This window comes from Mesocricetus auratus, unplaced genomic scaffold (genome assembly GCF_017639785.1).
Source record: "Mesocricetus auratus isolate SY011 unplaced genomic scaffold, BCM_Maur_2.0 Super-Scaffold_100008, whole genome shotgun sequence".
Taxonomy (NCBI): domain Eukaryota; kingdom Metazoa; phylum Chordata; class Mammalia; order Rodentia; family Cricetidae; genus Mesocricetus; species Mesocricetus auratus.
The window spans coordinates 35,459,365-35,483,489 of NW_024429192.1; the positions used below are offsets into that span (position 1 = coordinate 35,459,365).

A 24,125-nucleotide genomic window follows, 5' to 3' on the forward strand; every position below is an offset into this window, starting at 1 on the left:
GCTATTGTGTTTGTAGCTCTTACAAAACAGAGTAACAACAGAGACACAACCCACAGATTTCAGTTTCACATGGAATCCCCATGTAATTCTAACACACAGCCAGGTTTTAGAATTACAAGTTTATTTGTTCATTTAGCAAATTTATAGTTCCCCTGGAATGAGTTAAAGAGGTCTTCAAGGGGCCAACTTTCATCATTGCTATAGGCAATCTGTATTTTCCATTCACAATTGCTGATTTATGTCATTGGGAACCCTTCACGGTAGCAAATGAAGAGCCCTTTGTATTATTTCTTTCTTAGGATTTTCATGCTGCTTTCTCCTGAACTGAAGGGCAGCACTGGAGTCCATGAGAGGAACATGCAGAACACTTGATTTTATTTATTCTGTCTTCCATTGTAGTTGAATTATTTGCACACACTTAGATGAGAATCTTTTTATAGTAATTCCAATAAAGCACATCACAAATAGCAAAGTGTATGTATACCTTTTTCGTAAATAGCAAGTAAATCTATCATCAGGTAATGGTAAGATGTGAGGGAACAGCTCATACTATAGAAGTTTTATTAAGACCCCAAGAGAGAAATCTGTCACCATATTGGTTGAGAGAAATATAATAAAGAAAGATCACTTGATACACTTAAGTCTGCACAAGAAAAGTTTGATTCGTGTTCCTAAAATGATAATATGTCCAAAGTTCATTTATTCATAGTAAGTAAAAAGATTTTGTTCCTATTTGGGTAGTTATAAACCCTGCACCCAGTTATGACCCTTTGTCTGGGGGGACATAATGGATACATTGAAGGTTAAATAATGACTTTATTTATTCAATTCATTCAGTTTTGTCATTTTGCCAGTTTAGAAGAAATAATGTGATAAATAATGCTTGTTTTGAAATGTCAAAATCTTTTTCTCAACTTGCTTTATATCTTTCATAAATACCTTGGACATTTTCAGAAAATATCCAAATTGTTCTAACCATAAATACACTGGTCTAAAGACTGTGTAAATGAATTACTGTTGGTCTGGAAAAAAGCATGTAGCCTATGTGCATACTTTGGAAAAGGAAAGAGCAAAAAAGCTTGACCTCTCCATAACCCTACCTCACTCACCTCCAAAAATCTACATGTTTGTGTCTGTACCTGCCCTCCTCAGTACTAGAAAAATAGTGACAGTATGAACTCTTGACAGTTGGAAACACTATCCCCATAGTGACAGTGTGAACTCTTTACAGTTGGAAAGGCTGTTCATCTCCAGGTCTAGTCTTTTATTTTCCTGACATAATCTTACTTGGAAAAGCAGGGGGTGTTTCTCAATGAGAATTAGCCTTGTTTGCAGGGCAAACTCTCTTTCCTCTGTCTCCTTACCTAGAATCCAGCTAAGGCAAACTGAAAGTTTACAGTCATTTCCTGAAACCATACCTGAGGAAAACTGCCCAATCCTGAGCAGAATTTCAGCATTAAAATTATAAACCTTCAAATATGTTTCTGTAGACAGACGAGCACAGTGACCAAACAGTTCAACCCTTGGCTGGTTAGAACCTCTAGCAAAGATTTTGTCAGTGCTTCTCTGAGGAACATGGGTTGCTTACTCTACTCAGTCACCTTCATGTGCATATTTTCATGTCTTATCTAAATAATTGAACCTCATGCCTTACAATTAGTTTTGTTGGAATTACTGAGCAAAATGATTCTCTTCTAAAGTATCAAGGAATTAAGCTCATTGTATGCAAGGGTACTGCACCAGTCATGTTGGATGATACATACCTTGAATTAGGTTAAATATATAACTTTCCTTGTTCCAAAAGTAGTTGGGTCAGCATAAAATGGGGCAGACAACATAGTAAGGTGAATTAAATTTTAAATAATAAGTGAGGGGAAAGAATAAAGTAGAAAAATGAAACAGAGTGTTGAGGGAAAGGGTATGATTGAGAATGCATCCTGACAGAATGCACAAATTCAGGAGGCAGGCCATGGATGGGGCCCTTTCTGTTCTAGTGGTCTAGTGGGTCAGGAAAATGACAAACAAAATCAAGTATTCTCTCTCTCTCTCTCTCTCTCTCTCTCTCTCTCTCTCTCTGTGTGTGTGTGTGTGTGTGTGTGTGTGTGTCTTCCCTCTCTCTCCTCTCCCTCCCTCCCTCCTTCCTTCTTTCCATCCCTCCTCTTTTCTTCCCTCCCAGTCTCTCACTGTTCCCTTGATCTCACCATCTCCCCTACCTCAAACCCATTACTGGAACAAAAGGTAGAGTTGCTTTACTTTAAAGAGAAGGGTTGTAGCACAGCACTTACTGGAGAGAATCACTAAGCCTTGACTTCTTGGTTGGTGGGTTTAATTTTACACCCATCTGGAGAAACTGCTTTATACCCATGTGCAAACTGGAGAGCTTCAAGCCTACATAAGCTGACCATGGTCATCTTTGGTTTTTCTTGTAAGTCTCCATCATTCATCCAGGAGCACAGGTGACTGACTTCCTGACAAGCATGGTAGGTATGCTCAGGAAGAGGTCACTGGGCTGTTCCCTGCTTTAAATTGGGTTCTATTCTATTGGAGAGGGATTTAGACATGTAAAGGAATCTATAAGATCAAGCCCAGGTGTTATCTAACTTAGGGCATTTCCAGAGAGGCGATGCAGTTAAAAGTCTTTATCTACGTATAGAAGATCAATAAAATAACAGTTAACATTTATTGTGCACTCACTATGCATGGACACTTCTTTAAGATTTGACAGTCAATATTTTTAAAACTTCCAGCAACTCTCAGATAGACATTTCTGTTTTATACATGTTGTAACAGAAAAATTAAATTACTGCTGTCCAAATCAAGAAGCTAATAAGCAGCAAAGTCTGGAATTAAAGCCTGGAATTCCCACCCCAGAGTTCCTGCCTTTACTGTGACTGCCAACACCTGCTTGCTTCAATTTTTACCCTTTCACACACCTCTCAGGTACTGATTTGTAACTTCCAATTTCTTTGGTTTGGTCTGACTTCTCTTCCTATAAAAAGGGGAGGGGGATAGAAGTTAAAAAGAAAACCTCTGAGGGTTATTTGTGTGGCCCCCTATATCACTCTCAACTCTCTTCTCAAAGACATGCCACTTAATGTGGTGAACAGACATCTGAGGATACACTGGGCAAGCCCTACCCTATAACTGGAAACTGAAGAAGATGCCAGATGCCTCGAGACAGTCTGTGGTCAGAGACATAACTCAGGAAGAGTGTCTCTCCCCAATTCCCTGTTCCTCCTTCATTACTGAGTCTCAGTTCCCTTTGCCCACATCAAAAGCCAAGATACTCACTCTCCACTTGGCCCCTTGGCTTGCCCTGCCAGAAAACACCAGCCTGGATTATTCTGATGATAAAACCTTCCGCCTGAGCCTAGAGCCCACTTCCGCAGCCCTTCTTTGATCTCTTTAGAATTTTTCTTTTTCAGAAAAACCATACTGGCAAGCACACCAAACTCCTTCTACATATTTGGGATTTTACAGTGGCTTTTTTGGAACTCTGTTGGATTTTACATGTCAGTCGATCTCGCCTGGAGAGAACCCCGTAAGGACCTGCTGACACCTCACGGCACAATTTCACAAAATGTTCTAGGAAAAGATAATTTTCTAATTATAACACCAAATTCTGCTTATGAAGGCATTTTCCGACCACTCCATCTCCAGTGGTGGAGTAGTCTGAGGGTGAAATTAGACCCAGGGCGCATGCTTTTCCTTTTTCCCTGTCTAATTCATTCTTTTCTCTCTTTTGGGGGGTGTTAGAATGTTGTCTAGAAAAATAAGTTTTGTTTTACAAATGCTCCCAAAGAGTGCACCTCTAAAGAAAGGTCATTTTTCTCACATTCACACCTATCAGCAATGGTCCAGGCCCCTCTTCTGAACCTGTTGGACTAAGACCCCAAAGGAATATTTCAACCCCTTGGCCCTTTTGACTCTTTCTGCCCCTCAGCCTTCAGACATTGGTTGTTATTTTCTTTCAGATTAGCTTTCCCCAAACACTCTCAAACAAATAGGAAATCCAATAGTGCTTATTAGAGCTAGGAAAATGCGGCAGGGTGTGAAGGAAGGATGGCTGATGGGTGGGTGTAACACTGAGGCTGGGTAAGGGTGAATTCACTGAAACTTGAAGATAGCTGGCAGAGGTGAGTATTCCTAACATAAATTTCTGAGATGATAGATATATTAAGCATCCTGATCTAGCCACTATCCATTGTATACATAGATTGAACCATCATACTGTACCCCATACACATAAACAATTAGTAGGTGTCAATTAAAAAGCATGTTTTATGTATACATAACATATGTGGTATGTGCATTTATAATGTATTATAATATTTGTGTGTGTCTCTTCTCTGATTTACTATCCCATGTCACCCAGCTGTGGCCTATGGATTCTCTGTATCTAGGAACCAGGGACAAGATTTTGAAGAATCTCCTAGAAGCTTCCTGTGTACAGAAAGTTTGAGCACCTCTGCTCTATATAGAGTTCAATGTCTTGTTCCACCCTCTTATAGCCCTTCCCATCTTCTCATGACACTGAATTCACCTATTGAATGTCTACCCTCTACATAAGACATAACTTCAGTCAGCACAAGGATATCACTCCCTTGCTTAAATACGTGCTAGTAAATATATATTGACCCAAACAGAAGGAAATAAATAAAGAGCTACTTTTTCTATTAAGGAATCCACAATTTCAGGAATTAGTCTAATTTAACATTTAAGAGAAAATACCCAATAAAGCAGTTAAAAGACAATTATATGGAGAATTTAACTTTTAAAATTTTATCCATAACTTGGACTAGGGAGATGACTCAGTGGTTAAAGAGCTAACCACACAAGCATCAGGACCAGAGTTCAAAGCCCCAGAATCCACATAAATTCTTGGGTGACAACCCTCCTTCAGTTTCAGCCTCAGAATGTGGAGGAAAAGCTCTCCAGAGCAAACTAGCTAGCAAGACTAGACATACTGGTGAGTCTTGGGTTCAATTGGGAGACCCTGTCTCAATGAATAAGGTGTAAGTACAAAGGAGAATGATTCCCAGAGTCAGTCTTGGTTTACACTTACACTTTCACATACCTACATATATACCTAGGCCAGTGGTTCTCAACCTTCCAATGCTGCCACCCTTTAATAGAGCTCCTCGTGCCGTGTTGGCCCCCGACCATAAAGTTATTTTCATTGCTACATCATACCTGTAATTTTGCTACTGTTGTGAATCACAATGTAAATATCTATGTTTTCCGATGATCTTAGGTGATCCCCGTGGAAGTGTTCAACACCCCAAAGGGGTTGTGACCCCAGGTTGAAAATTAGTGACCTACACACATGGTACCCACACGTGTATGCCAATACACATGGAAAGCATCTATATGGGTATGTGCTACCAAATATATCAGAATAGGAAAAGAAAGATAAATGAATTACAGAGTTTGGTTTTAAAAAGCTTTACCTAAAGAATAATCATATGTCTTATTGTGCATATATGCCCACTCCGTTTGGCCTGTACTATCACTAGCAATGTTCTAAAAAGTGACAGAGGTATTGCCAATGACTAAAGGTAGGTTTTAATCTTGTTTCTTAAAGACTTGCAAGAAGGTTTAAGACACAAAAGAATTTTCATACAAAATTTAAAGAAATCTAACTACATGTAAGGAAATTTCTGTTAACCCCACAGGCATCTCCCTCTTCTCCAATTTGAGGAGGTGAAGGGGGTTGTATTTCAGAATAATATGTCTATTTTTAAAGATGAGCATCTACTTTTTAAAATGTCATTTAGCTTCATATTTCGTAAAGGTCATGCATGTGTGTTTGTACGTGCATGATATTTAAGTCACTAAAAAGAAAGTTTTGACACAAAAACAAAACTCTGAGTTCTCTGCTAAACTAGAAGGTGACTTGGGACTCCCTGAACTAGCAGCAACACTAAGGTTGTCATCAGTAGAACTGGGAAACTTCCCAGATTCTAGACTGGGCATCTCACCAAACATTCTCTCTCCTCACTCCACCCATATGACAAGTGGTACATGAAGAGAGGTAGGGGGCAGGTTGTGACTGAGGGAAAGCCACAGCATAGGTAAAATGATGCATTAGTTCTGAACCCATCAGTCACAAATAGAAGTTTTTAAAATGCAGAAAATAAAAAATATTTTCAATGTAATTATTGCTGATTATATCTGAATATCAGGGACATTATTGAACTAAGTTTCTGATGTCCCACAAACAAAATTCTAAATAATACTGACTCTGCTGAAACTGAGGAAATTCAAGCAGACCTTTACAAATGTAATCCACTTGGGCAGCCACTGTCGAGAGACACAGTCAGTCTGATGATGCTGTGTATAGGAATGTTAACATTGGCCCAAAACATGAGTTGCTTTTCTTATCACCATCAACATATTTAATCTTATCTTATAAGTGAGACAATTAATAGCTGTCAACATCCATAACAACACTGGGATAAATTTAACATTGACAAATAGGCTGTATGACTCCAGGACTTCTGCTTCTGTACTAACAGGAATCTGGTAACTCTTTCTGTTGAGTCATAACTTCTTGATGAATTAGGCAAATGTAAGGTAGAAGAAAAAATATTATTTTCATGAAGTAATTCCTGGCCCCATTTCAGGGCATTACCTACAAGGAGAAAGTTAACATTTTAATTTTCTGTAAATATCAACAGGCAATTCTGCCCTCAATCAGTAGGACAAAGAAGGTTTGACCACCCTAAATATTAGAGTGTGACAATTCCAAGGCTTTCTAGTAGGTTCTTTTTCCAGTTGCCAATCTAGCTACACGTTTGGTTTTTTGTTTGTTTGTTTTCCTCACTAACTCACAGATGAAGTCACTTCCTTTTCTGATTAAGAAGGATGCAGTTAGAAACCTGGAAAAACAGCAACAAACAAGAGGAAAAAAATAGTAAGATAGTGATCCTGTAGTTAAAATAAAAAAAAAATAGAAGGAAGGAAAGAGAGAGGGCAAGGGGGGAGGGAGGGAGGGAGGCAGGGATGGAGAGAGAGAGAGAGAGAGAGAGAGAGAGAGAGAGAGAGAGAGAGAGAGAGAGAGAGAGATTGTACTACAGTCTAAAATTGCAGGGGAAGTGGAAGTAGGTCACTTTGGTAGAAACAACTGTCAGGGTCACCATATAATTAATTATCTTGTTTCCAGCCTTGTGAAAACCCTCTGCTATTCTCAGGGCCATCTTCCTTCACACTGACTCCCTTTCTTAAAAAACAAATAAATAAAATAAAATAAAAAAGAACTCCTGGGATTCTTTGCACATCTGCAGAATCAATGTCAGTTCTAGGTTCCTTATTCCTGTGCTGAACTTATCTGACACTTACCCTAAGAAGAGAAAGCCAGTCCTCACCAGACAAACAAATGGAGGTGACCTAATACCTGGAGGATTCTGACATAGAAATAGCAAAGGAAAGGATTTCCAGCCTGTCTTGTCCTTAGACTACAGACAAATGGAACCACATAAGAGCCCAAAGATAAACTGATGGGATCATGAAAAAAATAGTAATCATGTGAATTTAAATTTCTGAGTATCTGGAATGGATATGAGACAGAGAAAATCATAGGATTAGACTAAGTAGTATGATTCTTATATTGGTAATGTTTTTCAGGAAAATAAGCAGCAAAATTAGAATTATATTTTCTAGCTGTCCATCTTCCTAATTATGATTGATGTCTCCCAACTGAGGTTAGTCAGGAAAAATGGCATTTTGATGCTATCAATAAATGGAAGTAATGCCTCTGGTTTGTGACTTTCTTTCCACTAATAAAAATACTTGAGCCTTTCAGGGTTTTGTTGACCTCTATTAAATTCAGGTAAACTTGGAAGTGAACAAAACATAAAACCTGTTCTTGTTGGAAACGAATAAAGTCATACTTTGGAATGAGATTTTTTAAAGGTTAGGAGAAAATACATCTAGGGCTATTTGTGTGGAGGAAACCACAACTAGATCTTACTGTCCCTACCAAGGCTATGAAGAATTGTTTGTGACTGTAATTTTTGAGGGGGGGGAGTCCAAACAATTCCTGGAAACTCTACCTCTCTAAGAAGATGGCATTTTCGTGAATTGAGGATAAAGGCATCGGCTACATATGGAGTACATTTCCCTGTTTAACACTGATTTGTTTAAAATTGAGGGGAAAACCACTTGGCAAAATACACTGGCCAGGGCAATGGCAAAAGTTATTTCAGTTCATCCTGATTCCTTTCCATGGTTCACCTCTCAGCTGACCAGACATCCGGGCCTTATGAGTCCTGAATTGAAAACCAACTAGCTGGGGGTACCTAAAGAATGCCACTTTCTGTTGTCATGTGAACCCCAGAACTAACTTTTTGTCCCATATCTGCAGAGACAACCCAAACTGAAACATCTAACCACTTTCTAGAAACAAGGTATATTTCTAAGAGCCTCAGCATTGGTGGGCTTTTGAAGGGTCCCACAGCCTTTATAAGACTTCGCAGAAGGGAATCTAGGCATAGAGCCTTCTCAAAAGTTCAGTGACTTGTCCCTTTGGTTGGCGAGGTTACCCTTGGTTTTAACTTGCAAAGATCCCAAGTCCCTGAAAGTCCTCAGCTTAGTGCAAACAATGACAGTAATCACTCAGGATCATTTAGATGTACCCATAGTTCAAACATGCAGAAAAGAGAACCTGGGGAGTATGTTTCCATCCCTAAGCAGAAGGTAATAACAAAGATTCTGATAGCAGTAAGTCACCACTTGTGGAACTCTTGTTTTGAGGCCCAAGTCTGCCAGTACTTGACACTGAACACTACAATATCTGACTCTAGCAAGATAAGACCAGAGATACTTATTTTGGCTCACAGTTTCAGAGGGTTTAAGTCTGTCATGGCCAGAAGGCATGGTGGAGCAGTGCATTCATCTCAGCAGTAGTTGTGTGATACGAGGTTATTCATCTCATGGTGAGCAGGGAAAAACAGACACCAAAACTGGAGGCCAGATTGTAACCTACAAAAGCCTACCTCTGTTGTTACCTACTTTGTCATCTAAGCATCACTCTCCTTAAGGCTCCAGTCTCCCAAAATAATGTCACTACATAGAAAGCAAGCATTTGATGCAAGAGCTTGTGGGTGGCATATTGTATCCAAATGTTCACAAGGAACATGTCAGTTCATTCTGTCACCAGCCCTGAGAGTTCCCAGATTATTGTCCCCACTTTAGAGATGAGGAGAGTAAACAACAGGAAAGTCCAAAGATATGTCCAAGTACACACAGGTGGTTATAACAGAGCCAGAATGAATATCATGGAGTCAACTGAACTGAAGAACAACCCCTCCTTCCTCTTCAAGACTTCTCACTCCCCATAGCTTCTTTAGCTTTTAAGATGCAGTTAGAATAGGGTCTATTTCTTTTCTTTCTGCTACTCCAGGACCTCATGAGACACCAGATGCTCCCTCGAGAGAAAGCGGTAAAGCAAATGCTTGTTAAATGCCAATTGGTCTAGCACCTCCTAAAACAGGATCCATGAGCTTCTATGGAATAAAGTTATAAAGTCTTAGGGCAAGGTCACCTGAAACCTGCATCAATAGACTCAGCAGTGCTTTCTCTCTGAAGAATTCTTTCAGCCATTGATCCTTGGGCACTGGGCAGTATTTTGTGAGTTAAGCACCCTGCCAGATGGCTGCTATGAGCTGTGTTAAATCCCCTCTCAAGGAGCAGCGGGACTGTTTGAATAAAGTTGCCTCTGTTACTAGTACTTGGCTTACCATTTAAGAGTATTACAAACTCTGAGAAGAAAATACATTTTAAAAAAGTTAACAGTATCCTATTGAATCTAGTTGCAAAATGTGCCCCAGACTGGCCACAAGGATTAACCTTATTAAGGGAAGTTGTAACCTGGTTTTCTACATAAAAACAAAATATTGGAAACTTGTGACTTTAATGTGAGGAGAGGAAAAAAGCCTGGACATATGTACAAGTTAAAACTTAAAATCAGGGTAAATGAAAAATGAATCCAACTGGGAGTCTAAACATAGATGTACTGAGACAACAAATCTATCTCTCCCATTATAAATAAGGCATCTGATATATCTTCCCTAGGCGTGCCCAGAACATACATATCTATTTATGATCCATGTATCAGACACTACCACCACACAATTGTGATTTTAAAACAGGTCTCTGTCCTTTTGTTTCTTCTTTCTTTTTTTAAATCTATACCATCTGTTTTTGACTCAGTACTCTTTTTGACTTCTAAACCTTGACCTACCTCAATGTCAACACTGCAGTATTCTATTTCCCCCAAGGGTGTCCTTTGCTGTGAAAGTGAGGCATAAAACCAGGTGGCTAGGATTAAGACATTTCTAAAGTCTATCCCTAGAGGAAACGAATGACTCATGGAGCTCTTGATTTAGGTGTCTAGTGTTTCCTAAAATTTCAATAGACATACTGAAGAAAGAAAATCTGAGGAATAGACCTTTGCTCTGGGGATTTACAGTAAACTTAAACAAATTCTGCATCCTACAGGCCACCTGTGAGCAACTCCTCTTACATTCCTGGTGCATTCCTTGGCGAGAATCCTAGAAATATATTTCTATCCACCTATCCATCACTCATCTTCCCATCCATTCTTCATTCCTTCTAACACAGACTTTAAGGATCAGCCAAAGAAAAGAGCAGGCAGACCTGCTTCTTTTTGTGGATTCCAAGTCTACTGGAAAATCAAACAATAAATAAGAAAACAAATGAGTAAAGTATTTTCATAAGGCAAGTGCCATAAAGAATAAATAGGAGAATACAGTATCAGCCACTTTACACAGGGAGGCAGGGATACTTTCTGAGGAAACCATAGCTCAACTAACACAGAAAAGGTTACATTTGAAGGAGCACCATTACAAGCCTAAGAAACTGTAAATGGAAAGACCTTAGAGGACTAAAAAGTGTGGTGTATTTCCAGAACATCAAGAAGGTGCTGTTTTTCTAGAACAGATTCAGTGCAGTCAGGTGTCTGTTAGATTTTAAGGTTCACAGGGAACTTTCTAAACCAAGGGGATTTGTTTTATTCTAAATGCATTAGAAAACCAGGGAAAGATTTGAGGGGAAAGGAGTGACATGATGTGACTCATACTTGCAATGAACCCTGGTGGCTTCTGGGTAGAGAACAAGAATGGGAACAGGAAAAATGTTTAAGAGACTGCTGTGGTAAATAAATGAGGGATGTGGTGACTTACACTAACCCATGGACTCCATCGCAGGTGAATATACCAGGGAAGCAACTGAAAAATCTTGTTGGTAGATCTTGTGGTTAAGTTATGTGGTGTGGGGGAAGGGCAGCGTAGAATGATTTGAGTTGGTATCAATGTCATTTATGGAGAGTGACTCTGTGAATAAGCCTAAACCAGGTGAGCAGAGTTAGTTAAGTATTCTTTTTTATTCCATATTTTCTTGAGATATAAGAGAATGTTTATGATTCCAGATTTTGTATCTGTTGTCTAAGTTCAGATTCTTTTTCATTCATATACCTCAGGGGAAAAAATGTGTTGGAGCCAGAGCTACATAAACTCATAGCAATGAGAAATAGTTCTCCCTGAGGTGTAGGAAAACAAGCAAATAAGCAATAAGACAATAAGCAAAATCATGTCTTTTCATTTTTCAGTCCTCTCAATGAAATGAGCAATTTGAATCAGTTAGTAGTACATGAGAACACAAAAAGTAGGATTAGAGTGGTGACCTGAAATTTTTAGTCTCAAAAATAACTTTAAGACTAGTGGACTCTTGGATATTATGCATTTGAAAAGCCCATTATAGTTCCACATTTTATGGAGTCTATAATAGGCTTGGACCTTATGCATTAACTCTCAGAATACTGCCATTACTATCTTACATATTATACTTACATGATTCTTTGTAGCTTAAGGTATAAGAATTTGTAGTCAACAGACTGCTTGCTATGTAACATCTATTGGAGTCCTATTTAAAGCACGCCATGCTGCATCTCAGTTTACCATACTCTGTCACACACAGGATGGTAAATATAGGTCCAAAATAACATAATATAAAATAGATGTTTCTTTTAACAGACTTCATTAAATACAATTGATCAGTACATGAACATACAAGCTTCTTGAGCATTGTAATTTTCACACTGGTGAAGAATCCTGTTCAATTTCTATAGATCTTATTAAACTATTAGCATTTCAATCAAAACTCTGTATTAACAATGCTGAGTCAAGTAGAATCCAGGCAGAAAACGTAGCAGGTGGCCTGCCTATAGACCAGATGGTTTGCAGTAGTCCCAGAAGGTGTATTAGTAAGTGGCCTAAGGTACAACTGCAGTCAATCATTGACATTTCTTTGCATGACATTTGAACCTAGGAAAAGAGGTATTTTCCTAACCTCCTGGAGTTGAATGTTTGACCTTAGAAGTTGCTGTTTGCTCCCTTTTTGTCTCAGTCCTCATGACTACAAATGCTATTATTAGTCATAAGACTATTTAGGCCCTTTTAAATTCCAGTCACGCTATTTGGCACTCTGAATTAAGCCTAACAGGAAATTCAAAATCCTAATTATTTCCAAGAGGTCTAGTTCTTTAGCATTTACTTTGAATTTTCCCACCTCTGTGTATAACCAGAAGCTATGGTAAATGACAGTGAAGTTGTGCTTTAAAGACAAGCAAGGAGCATATTTTCCAGAGGATAGTGCATGCGTTTGTGGACTGTCTACCTTGGAACTTAATGACAATTTGTTGTTGATAGGCTAAGTGATCTTAGGAAAGCCACCACAAAAATGTTGCTTATTAAGTAAAATCCAGGCAGCAAGAACCAGACCCAAGTGCCAAAAAAGGGGGTGTGGGGAGAAAGACAATGAAACAAAGTGGAGGGAGAGGTAATGGGGTGAAAGGTGGGGCTGGGAAGGGTAGAAGGCAGGGAGTTAAACAGAGAGAGGAAGGAAACCAACAAGGACTACTCATGAAAATCCTGTGTCGAAATCTATTACTTTGTAAACTAATTCAAAGAATAATTTTTAATTCACAAAGGACATTTTTGTCTGAAGCCATGTATAAATGATACACTTCATAAATAAAATTCAGCACTTAGCAAGCATTAAATATTATCCTCATTGACACCATTCATCTTTGTAAAGGGAGGAACTAACTGAACATCACTTGCCATTTCTACCTGTGCTCACTGGGTCCCCCAAGTTGACACTCATTTCAAGCTAGATCAGCGTTGGCATTCATTTGCATATATCCCCATTGTTAGTCTTCATTGGTAGAATGATAATCATAATCACCTATTGTTCTCAGTGCCGGTCTATGTTTGACAGTCTTCGTGATGCAAACATCTTAGGTATACAGGGATCACTGAGAGGACCTCCAGTTAAATCCGTTGCTTTGTAGAATTTCTTTAACTTTTTCTTACATTTATTTATATATTTATTTTGTGTAGTGTGGGGTACACACATGCCACAGGGCAGATGCCCTGATACATGTATGGAAGTCAAGGGGCAACAAGAGGGAACCAGTTCTCACTTTCTACATTGTGAATCCTAGGATCAGATTAGGTCTTCAGATTTAGCAGAAAACCCCTTCATTCCTTGAGCCATCTCACTGGCCCCTTGCCGGTTCCCCAACGCCATATTGTCATTGAACTAGCAGATACTTCTCTGCCATAATCACAACAAAGGAAGCAAGTGAATTGAGCATAGTTTGTGTTGACTTCTGATACTCAATGACACATAGAGAATTTTCAGGAAGAGGAAGATACAAGAAAGGTATGACTCTTACACTTTGTGTTTCACATGTTGGTCTTAATAAACCCATACATTACATTACTATATGGGCTCCATGCTAACTTGAAACTTTGTTGTTAAGGCAAAATAAGCAAATAAACTGCTGATAACCTAAGCACGGGCAAAAAGAGACATAACTTTATGACCAGCATTCTTTCCACTTTATTATCTGGAGTTTGTCTGAATTCAGACTTCCACTATTTAATTAGCTATTAGAATTTGTTGGGAACATTTTTCAAGTCAAACAGAAGATGGCTTCAGTAAGGTGTGTCTTCAAGAGAAGGGACAGGATTAGACCAAACGGATAAAGGAAAGGTGCCCGTGTAAGAACACACCCATTTATTATCACACAAAACCTCTGATAATGTTGTAGCAGAGAGTTTTCTAGGAGAGCATGATGCCTACTCTGCCCCCGTTAGGGTTTCTTTCAAAGTTCATCCAAGCTTAAAAGGGAAAGGAGGAGTAAACTGCCACTGGATCATCACAGAAGAAAAAGATCAACCCTCCAAAAAAAAACATGACATCCACTGACCGCTTTCAAAGCCTTACTTTTGACAATTCTTTCAATGTTATGTTTGTTGTAATTCTATAGTATTTAAGTTTTGAGAATAAAGTGAAATCTGTGTGCTATAATACTCTCAAAAGATTCATTTTGTTAGTCTGTGTTTGAAAGTTCCCAGGGCATGCAAGGTAAGAATTATATCCATGTAGACAGAGGAGATTTGTAATTGCAGTTTTGCGCTCCTTGCCTAAAACACAAAAACAATAACACTTCATTTGGTATCAGTGAACTTGCAAAAAACATTTGGGCAATAATTTGCTGAAAAAATAACACAGCATATGCAAAAACACCAAGTTGTAAATGTATGTATTGTATGATCAAAAGTACATAGCTAACGGGCGTTGGTGGCGCACACCTTTAATCCCAGCACTCGGGAGGCAGAGGCAGGCGGATCTCTGTGAGTTCGAGGCCAGCCTGGTCTACAGAGTGAGTTCCAGGACAGCCTCCAAAGCCACAGAGAAACCCTGTCTCGAAAAACCAAAAAAAAAAAAAAAGTACGTAGCTGAGAGAAGTGTTATTAAAAAGTATTTAAATACTCCTCAGTAGAGAAATTCAAGTTGTAATTTGGAGGTCATTGCTAAAGAAACCAGTAGTAAGGTGACACCATGATCAAAAATAATGGTTGATAAGGCACAATAATGTCTCTTTGGCCAAAAGAATACTCAGACTATATCCATAGAATGGTTGAGTATTAAAGGTGGTTACAACTATAAAATTATTTGACCCCTCATTTAATTTCATAGGTACAAAAAAAATCTCATTCTTCCATCAAGATGTTTAAATTACCCAAATTATTAAAAGCTAGTAAGTAGCCACCCAGATCTTGAGATCATCTCATCAATTCCATGGAAGCATGAATTCTAGAATGCCTTAGTTTTGTATGACCTAATCAGTTAAAACCCAGCAGAGATTAGGGACATGGAACATACTGACCTGACAATATTTGTAGAAAAACCACCTCTTTAAATCAACAATGCAATGAAAATTTTAAGTTTCAAACAGAAAGGAAAACAAAACAAAACAAAACAAAAAACTCCAGAGGCCAAAGTTGGGGAGAGTAAAGAAAGATTGTAAGTAGAAGCCATGTGAAATAAAAATCATGTATGTCTGAGGGAGATGTCAGGGGTTTGTGCTTCACAGCTGTCTTTAGAGAAATGGCTGGATGGGGGTGGGGCAATGGCTGGATGGGGGTGGGGCAGTACATAGTGTCCTCTCTGATGAGGAAAGGGAAGGAAATAAATTTAAATTACAAATAAAGGAATTTAAGTCAGATGGAAAGATCTTTAATAGCACCAAAGGCTTTATAAACCCCAGAAAGGATTCCTGAGGTTTTCAAACTCCCTATCAGGATGTATTTACAAGAAGGAAGATACCCATCAGCCTTGGGTGACTGAAGCAGAGACCTGCAGGAATTTGCTCTCAGCTGAGTTCTGCAAGTGCAGGTCAGGTCCATTTCTGTCAAGCCCAGTGCACACCCTGGAATGGCAAGTGACATTGCTCCTGAGAACAACCCAAAGTAATCATTTCCTTGGAAAATCAATTGGCATCTGCTCATTGGTTATAAGTGGAATGTACAATTATAATAATTCTGGTTTTTATTTTCTTTTTAGCCTGGTTTCCAGTGGAAAGAAAGAAGGCTTATGAAATCTCTCTGGCAGGCTGTACACTGCTTAATATATTTTCATTTTCCTTCTGTAGGCTGGTTACAACCAAATCTCTTAGAAAATAGTGGAGACCAAAGTAACAGAACATGAACCCTTTGAATGGGGAGTGGAAAATGCCCTTTTCTCTCACTCCAGAGAGAAACTTCTTTCCCTCCTCATCAGCCTCTCCTTCCTTCTCTTCCAAAAGACTACATCAAGTTTCCTGCAGACTGAGAATTTCACTTGCTTCTCTTCCAGCACAAAAACAGCACCCGTACTAGCACTTTGTACCAAATCCTCTAATTGATTCTATTTCTCTGTTTACACAGCTGTGCGTCTGTTTGCCCATTGTTTTCACTGCATCAATTGTCTGGTTTTTATTGTGAGCTCCTAGAGGCAAGGTGTGGAGTCTGTTTCATTTACTTTGTACAACACTGTGCACACATGTGCAGGTGTGACTGTGTTTGGCAATAATGGCTCCTGGTACTACTGAATGTGAAAAAAATTACTGTGCGTTGATTAAAGCTGTAAAGAATGGAGTCGGAGAGAAGAGTCCTTGTAATCTTCTGATTCTCCTATATGCAGCACAATAAAGTCATAATAACTGTCAGGGATGGTCAGGGCTTTGACCAGTGTGAGCAGAGTACAGCTGGCAATTGGAAAGAATAAAGCGGGCTTGGAAATTGAAAATAATAAAACAAACAAGGAAGAATTTATTAAGGAGTTCGCCCCCAAGCATGACCTTCCCACCTTTTGTGTACAAGCCTCATTTTCTTGGGTTTCTCAGTTCAGAGCACTGGTGGTCATACGGGGCTGTTGCATGTCATACATGTCACAGAAGAATGTAGGTACACAGCATCCTGGTTGTCTTAGGTCTTTGGTTTTAACCCATGGAAGGCACAAGTCATTTTTATCAGACTTAGGATTTCTAGTTTCCCATCAGTCCCTGTAAGAAACAATATGCTCCCATCTTCCCTTTTATCTCTCAGTTGTCCTCACTGACTCAAAAAGACAGAGATGATTCAATCCATGTTGCTTGTTCGGTTAAAAATTCCATTTTTCCTTAGGGAGCTTCAAAGTTGTGTTTCTCAAAGGACAAGATGACTAACAGAAATCTATCCCTCTGGGTAAACACAAGAAATGACATTTCACTTAATCTAAGAAATATTTTCTAGGCACCAGCTATGAGCCACTCACTGCGTTTTGGAGAGAATGAAATGAATCATAGCTTCAGTCTTTAAAATGTAGATGAGCAGGGGCTGGAGAGATAGTTCTTTGATTAAAAGTACATTCTGCTCTTCCAGTGGACCAGAGCTCTGCCTCCAGAACCCAGTCTGGGGAATTCACAACAACCTGAAGCTCCAGGTGTAAGGGAAACTGATGGCCTTGAACCTCATGAACACCTATACCCACAGGCACAACCCATAGATAGACATATTCACATACACACACACACACCCCACACACATGCATGTACACACAGAGATACACATATATTCATAATTATATACACACATGCAAGTGTGTTTGCACACATGTACATGCATATACACATATATGTACTCATCATTGAAATACTGAAAAGGTTAATCTTTATGTGTGTATGTGTTAATTTTAGATTGTATTAAGTGTTCTTAAAAATAAGAATGCTGTCATGTTGTAGGAGTATGATGAAGACTGAATCATATATATTTAAAATATACTTAGTAGACAAAGCCTAGACACAAGACATCCTAATAAATAATAGCTCTTATGAATATTGCTTAGTACAACTTCATTTATAAATATTTTTAGGAAAGATTTTGTAAATAAAAATTTAAAATTTAGATAATAGGCAATTTGGTTTAATTGTTGAGGGGACGAAAGAATTATCACATTCAAATAATAACAATGATAAAATTATCATCTAGAACACTGAAGTCAGTATGACCACACTAAAATTGGACCTCAACCACACTTTGATGTCTGGAGTCTGGTTCTCATCCTGTTCTTCCTGGGATGTTTCAAAGTCTTGATCACTTCCAAAGATCACAAAAAAAACATTTTTTTTCTCTCCGTGCTTCTTCCAACCCTGCTCTTATTCATGGTTGTTTCCCAAAACAAGTAACAAGATAAACTTGAATTTTTCACATGTGTTTTGAAGGTACAAGAATCCATTAAGCAGGAATATGCCTTTAACTTTTGAAAACAAATTGCCTGATAGATTATTGTAGGTAAAATATTGCATTTAATTAACTGATTACCAAATCATTTATTGCTAAATGACTATGTTCACTGGTCATAATACAAGTAATGAGATAACCTAATGCAAAGTTGTTATAATACAGTTAGCTTAAGGCAAAAAAATACTCTCTATTACTCTCTCTACATACTCTCTATACTTTGATTTGTTCCATATTGTCAAATATCTAGATCCATAAAAAGAAGACTTTGTATCTTTTTCACTTTCAATATTTCCTATTAAAAGCCATGACCTTTGTTTGTTTTTCTGTTATTTGGATGACTCTGGCCAGTCTGAATCACCACTATATTCTTAACATTGTAGCCTGTCCAAAGATGCATTTCAAGCATGTGCCTTACTTATTTCCTTAGTGAAATTGAGATGCCCCTGGAAAATAACATGCTGCAAAAAAAGATTCACAAATGCACCAACAGTAAAAAGATCTCAGGGAGACTTTCTGTCAAATATCACCACTTAAATTGTAAATCCCAACCATGGGAACTCATCTCCTCTAGCCTTCCAAACTAAAGTCACCATTTTTCAAATATTTTTGCATTTTGAGTAGTTGATTCCTCATTCCTATTGTCCCCATTCCAACTATGTCATATATACCTTAAAGAGGTATTTTCAGTTTTTACCAGATCAATTCGTGTTGCCCCTTTGCACCTTATAATGGGAGTCATGAAACCATTGATGGGTTTTATAAACAAGAGGAAATGAATGTCTCACTAGTCATATTTAAAACAAAGCCAGTGATTTACCAATCTAGATTCTTAGTGGTGGTTTAATCTGACCCTAGAATGTCTTCCTTTCTTCTATTTACCAAGATTTAGTTGTTAATTAAGATTTGATTCTATTCCAGTAGACAGGAATTTCACAACATACAGCCTTGTGTTTTTGTTAATGAAAATGAAAATGGGATCTCTCTGCTTTTAAACATTGTATCAGCTGTGTACTAAATCAGTAGGTGCTTCTATGGAAAAAAAAGACTGGCTTCCAGGAACTTCACGGTGCCTAACTCAATTAATTTTTATAAGTCCATCTATTTCTAAGCAATCCAAATGTGCAGTTGCAATACTGTATTCAATTCGGTAACAGTATTGGTCAACGGACATCTGTCATGCTCTCATACCACTATGCATCAGCAAGGTAATATTTAGTATCCTTTGCAAAACTTGAAATTTAGTCCCTGGATGATGTTGATGGGGTAAGACTGGGCAGTTTTGTTTTACTGGTTCCTGATTCACCAAATTTTTCCTGCAGTGCTGCGTAAAACTAAAATATTTCATCTCCCTGCCTCTATTCATTTGCTGCACAGTTGTAGCTGTAGGATTAATTGGGAGTAGGCAGATAACACAATCAACAAGGAACTGGCTCATGGGGCACATTTACATGTTTCCTCTTTCTTCATATACCATAAGAATATAATCAGCCTGCTTTATGTTGGAAATTCAAAACTGTTTAGGATAGGCTATATTGATACACGTATTGAAACCTATGTCTGGATGTCTGAGAAAATGTTATAAGCTTTCTGAAATGTTATGGCATATCTATAATAGCAATTTGGAATAGCAATACACATTATCATCAAGGGTTTTATAGAATTAAATCTGAGTATTGTAGAATCTTATGATTATAGATCATACCTGACTACTGAAGCCCAACTCAGAACGAATAGTACCATAGGGAATAGTTTTCATTCCAGTTACCAAATGCAGTAAATATGCCACCTTATTCTAGATGCCTGAATTAAGCCAGTCTCAAAAAACTAAAGTAATAAAATCAAACTTTAAAAAAAATCAAGACTGTTTTCAACACTTATAGTGATAAAAGAAAGTCTTTTTGCTAAGACTTCTCCTTATCTAGTAAATAATCACATGTTCAGTAGCAATAAAATATTGGTGCGAGATAAACAGTCTTCATTTCAAAGCAAGGAGCCTGCTGAATGGTGATACAGTTTCAAAAGTATGTGATTTGACAAGGGAGCTCTCATCATATTCCTGAAAAAAATTTTACGCTGCTGTGATTTTGTTTGTGGGTTTTTCTTTTCTTCCAAATTGAAGGAATGTACTTAGCTCTAATCAGAACCATCAAAGCCTTTTAAAATGTCCATAGAGTTTAAAATTTCTGGCTTAAAAAGAAAATAAAATGTTTAAAATCCTCAAGTGCTGGTTTTCTTTCCCTGTTGAGTTCTGTGTCTCAGAATTGCAAGATGTGTTTATTTATAAGGGGTCTAGCAAGTATTTATAAACACTTAACCATGTGCCAGGCCCAGTTCTAGTTATAAGGGATGTTTTAGCCTAAAAGAAACTAGCTTCCTGCCTCAGTTAGGGAACTAGAGGTGGGCATAGTGGAACATGCTGGTAGTTCCAGCACTTGAGAGGTAGAGGCAGGAGGTGCAGAAATTCAAGGTCATCCTCAGCTACATAATGAGCTTGAGGTTAGCCTAGGCTATCTGAAACCCTGTCAAGGAAGTGAGACAGAGGAGATGATTTAGAGGGGGAAGAGAAGGAACGTTCACGCGAAGGCAGACTTTAAGTGAATATGAAGCATGATTAAGGAAGGAAGCTCTAACTGCTGCTGGAGAATTAGAGAACGGAGATACATGTAAATGAGAAGTTTATTTTATACCAGAGAAAGAAGGTCCTTTGTGAGGGAGTGATGTTCACACTGAGATTTAAAGGGTTAAGGGCCCATATGTATGGTGGTCTTGAGGAAAGGATTCCCAGGCTGAACGTAATTGCCAGCAAAAGATCAACATAAAGGCTTCTGTGTATGGTCTGAAGGTGGGGAAACATCAGGGTTCCAAAGGATCGCAGCCCCACACTGAGTGACTTATAGTGCACTGTCACTCTAATTGTGGAGAATTTAATGCCCTCTTCTGGCTCCCATGGGCGCATGAACACACACGATACATATACATACACTGAGGCACATACACAATAAATAAGGCATTTTAAGTCAAAGTTGTCATCAATTGATACATTTGAAAAAACATCATGTTATTGTCTTGAGATCCTTTAAATTCTAGACATTGTTGATGCAGCCATTTAATTTTTATCTCTTTCATCCTTAAACTATTGTCAATGACAGTTCATCTAATAAGTGCATGTTGGACCATGTACAATTATTGTGTGGACAAGAAAACAAAGCTTGAAAATCTTACTTATAGTATTTTACCGTATTTCTAGCTCATTCTTCCAAAATAAACTGATATGCAATGAGTTTTTAATTACCTGTGTAGGCAATATTACCCCTCCTATCTTGCAGTGCTTGAATACTGAATACTTGAGTTGTTTCATGCACAATGACTGGAACAGTCTTTCTAAAAGTGTTATGAGTGGCAAAGTAAATATCAAAGTCTCCTTATAGTACTAGTAACAAAGAGCCTTTTCACTAGTAATTAGTTTAAAGGAAATTCTGGCTAAGAGAGGGGGAACCTCATTTAAATATATTCAATAAACTACCAATAAATGTTCAATCTAATGCTAGACACATGATCTAAAAATGACAACTAAGATCTCTCTGGTTATTTTCTGTACTACAGAACTGAACTTTAAAAGGGGGGACTTTTGCTTTTGTTTTATAGATCTGTGTTTTGAGTGTGGATATGTGAAAACTATTCAGAGAACTAAATTGAATTGAATGGACAACAGCCACCTAATAATGATTCTTTGAGACTTCTATTTGTGTTGTATCTCTTTCTCCTCCTCTTCTATTTTTACCACAATCAGAAAGAAGGAAATCAATTTTAGCATTATGAAAATTGCTGCAGTCCAATGAAGTGGTTCTCAACCTGCGGGTCACAACACCTTTGTTTAGATATCTGATATCCTACATAGCAGATATTTATGTTATGGTTGATAACAATGGCAAAATTACAGTTATGAAGTAGCAATGAAAATAATTTTATGGTTGGGGGTCACCACAACATGAGGATCTACATTAAAGGATTGCAGTATTAAGAAGGTTGAGAACCACTGGTCTAAATTAATCATTGCGAAGAGAGGGACTATAGCTTTCTTTTCAACCATTCTATCTCCAATATCATTGCTGTGGCTTGTATGTGATCGGCTCTTATAGTATTGAAGAATAATATATCAAGAGGCATACACAGTATCTATCATCGTTGTCTGAAATCAACTCACAATTTGGAGAGTTCTTTCTCATGGAAGCAACTATGCTTGCCTTACCTCCTTATCTGCCTGGCTTCTAGCCAGTCTTATGTAAAGAGTCATACAACACGTGCAGGGGACTCAAAAAATCAAGTATTTGTGTCCATTTACTGCTGATGAACTTTATTACAAGAGGTAGTTTGAGGCCCCATGGCTTTCTAAGTAGAGAAGATGTCCGAATCACTTAAGGCTTAGTATTTGTTTCAATACCTACAGTAAGGGTGGGATTCACAATGATAATGGATCCACCCTCAGGTCTGAGGAAAAGTTGCACAGGCTCCATGGGGAGGTGGTATGTCAGAGGTTGGGGACTGCAGTTCTATTGATATTCAGGAGGTAAAGATATCCATTTTGTGTTGAATACTGACTACAGAGAAATCCTAGAACCATACTTTCTGATGACAGCAGCTAGTTACAAGCATGTCAATTACTTTAAATCAATTAAAAGCAAAAAGAGTAGAATATGGGGTTTCTAAGTCATGCCAGTCACACTTTTAAGAGGCGAACAGTCACATGTAACAAGTGGATACCATATTATAAAGTATAAACTATGGACACATCTGTTTATTACATAAAATATTAGAGAGTACTATCCTACATTATACCACTTATTGCAGAACACTTCAAATTGGATACCCAATTCTGAATTCATTTCCTAATCAATAAAAGATGGCTTTCAAAACTTATTGACTTAGACTGTGACATTTCTGTTTAAATCTTTTCTGAACAACAAATATAGACACCTTTTAGGGATGTCTCTGTGCAACACAACAAAACAAATGAGAGTGTCTACTATGAAAAGCAGCGAAGTTCTGAAAGCTGGCTAAGGTGGAGGAAACAAATCTCACATGATTTGTGACACGTCTAAATGAGGGAGATGTTTAAAGTGTGTATAATCTGCTTGAGTTGTGTCAAAATTGAAGGAAATTTTTCACAATTCAAAGCCCACCACCCCCTTTTTGATAAGTAACCAAGAGCATCTTCTAACTTAATGCATATGCAAATGAGGTAGAAAATGTATCTGAAATATACATTTTGGCTTTTCTAAGAGGAGACTGCTTCTTGGAGCATTACTTCCCTACAAATTGGCTTTCTATATGGTAATATCCTTGTCCTTTCTAAAGTGTCTCAAATCTATGTCAGCGGGAATAGAACTAATGAAAATTTATTACATGATGATGGAAACTTATAAGACAAAAGGTTCGTGATCTATCTTACATGCATGTATATATGTGTTATCTTTGTGTGCCTGCAATCAATATATTTAAAAAGAAGAAGTGTTTCTGGCTTATGATTTCAGAAGTGTCAGGTCATGAGCTCTTGACTCTTGTTTTGAGCCTTTAGTGGTACTTTATGGAGGCAATGAGTGTACGAGAAGGCTTGCTCACCTTGTTATAGTCAAAAAAGAAAGGAGAAATGTCAGGGTACCAATATTTCCTCAAGGGCACTCCCTCAGAAACCTAACTTCCCCCTACTAGGCCACACCTCTTAAATGCTCCATCATCTGTCAATGACTGCAAGGACTAACCAGGCATATGGGCCTCTAGAGAGATTCCAAATCTTAACTATAGCAATATGTTTATAAAAATAAACACACACTTGTTTAAGTAAAAGTAAAACACATGCTCTCTCTTCTTATCAATACATAAGAATCTCTATTATATCTTAAAGGTACACCAAAATTCTGCTATACAATTTCTCATATGATAAATTGTATCTTCTATCAAATTGTCATATGATAAAAAATACAGTTGACAACA

At 38.0% G+C, this 24,125-nt stretch overlaps 1 protein-coding gene across 3 annotated transcripts in view; it reads left to right on the forward strand.

Annotated features, from left to right (window-relative positions):
• Nucleotides 1–24,125, forward strand: part of Col8a1 (collagen type VIII alpha 1 chain) — a 127,085-nt gene that overhangs the window by 47,243 nt on the left and 55,717 nt on the right. The gene's annotated exons all lie outside the window — the stretch shown is intronic.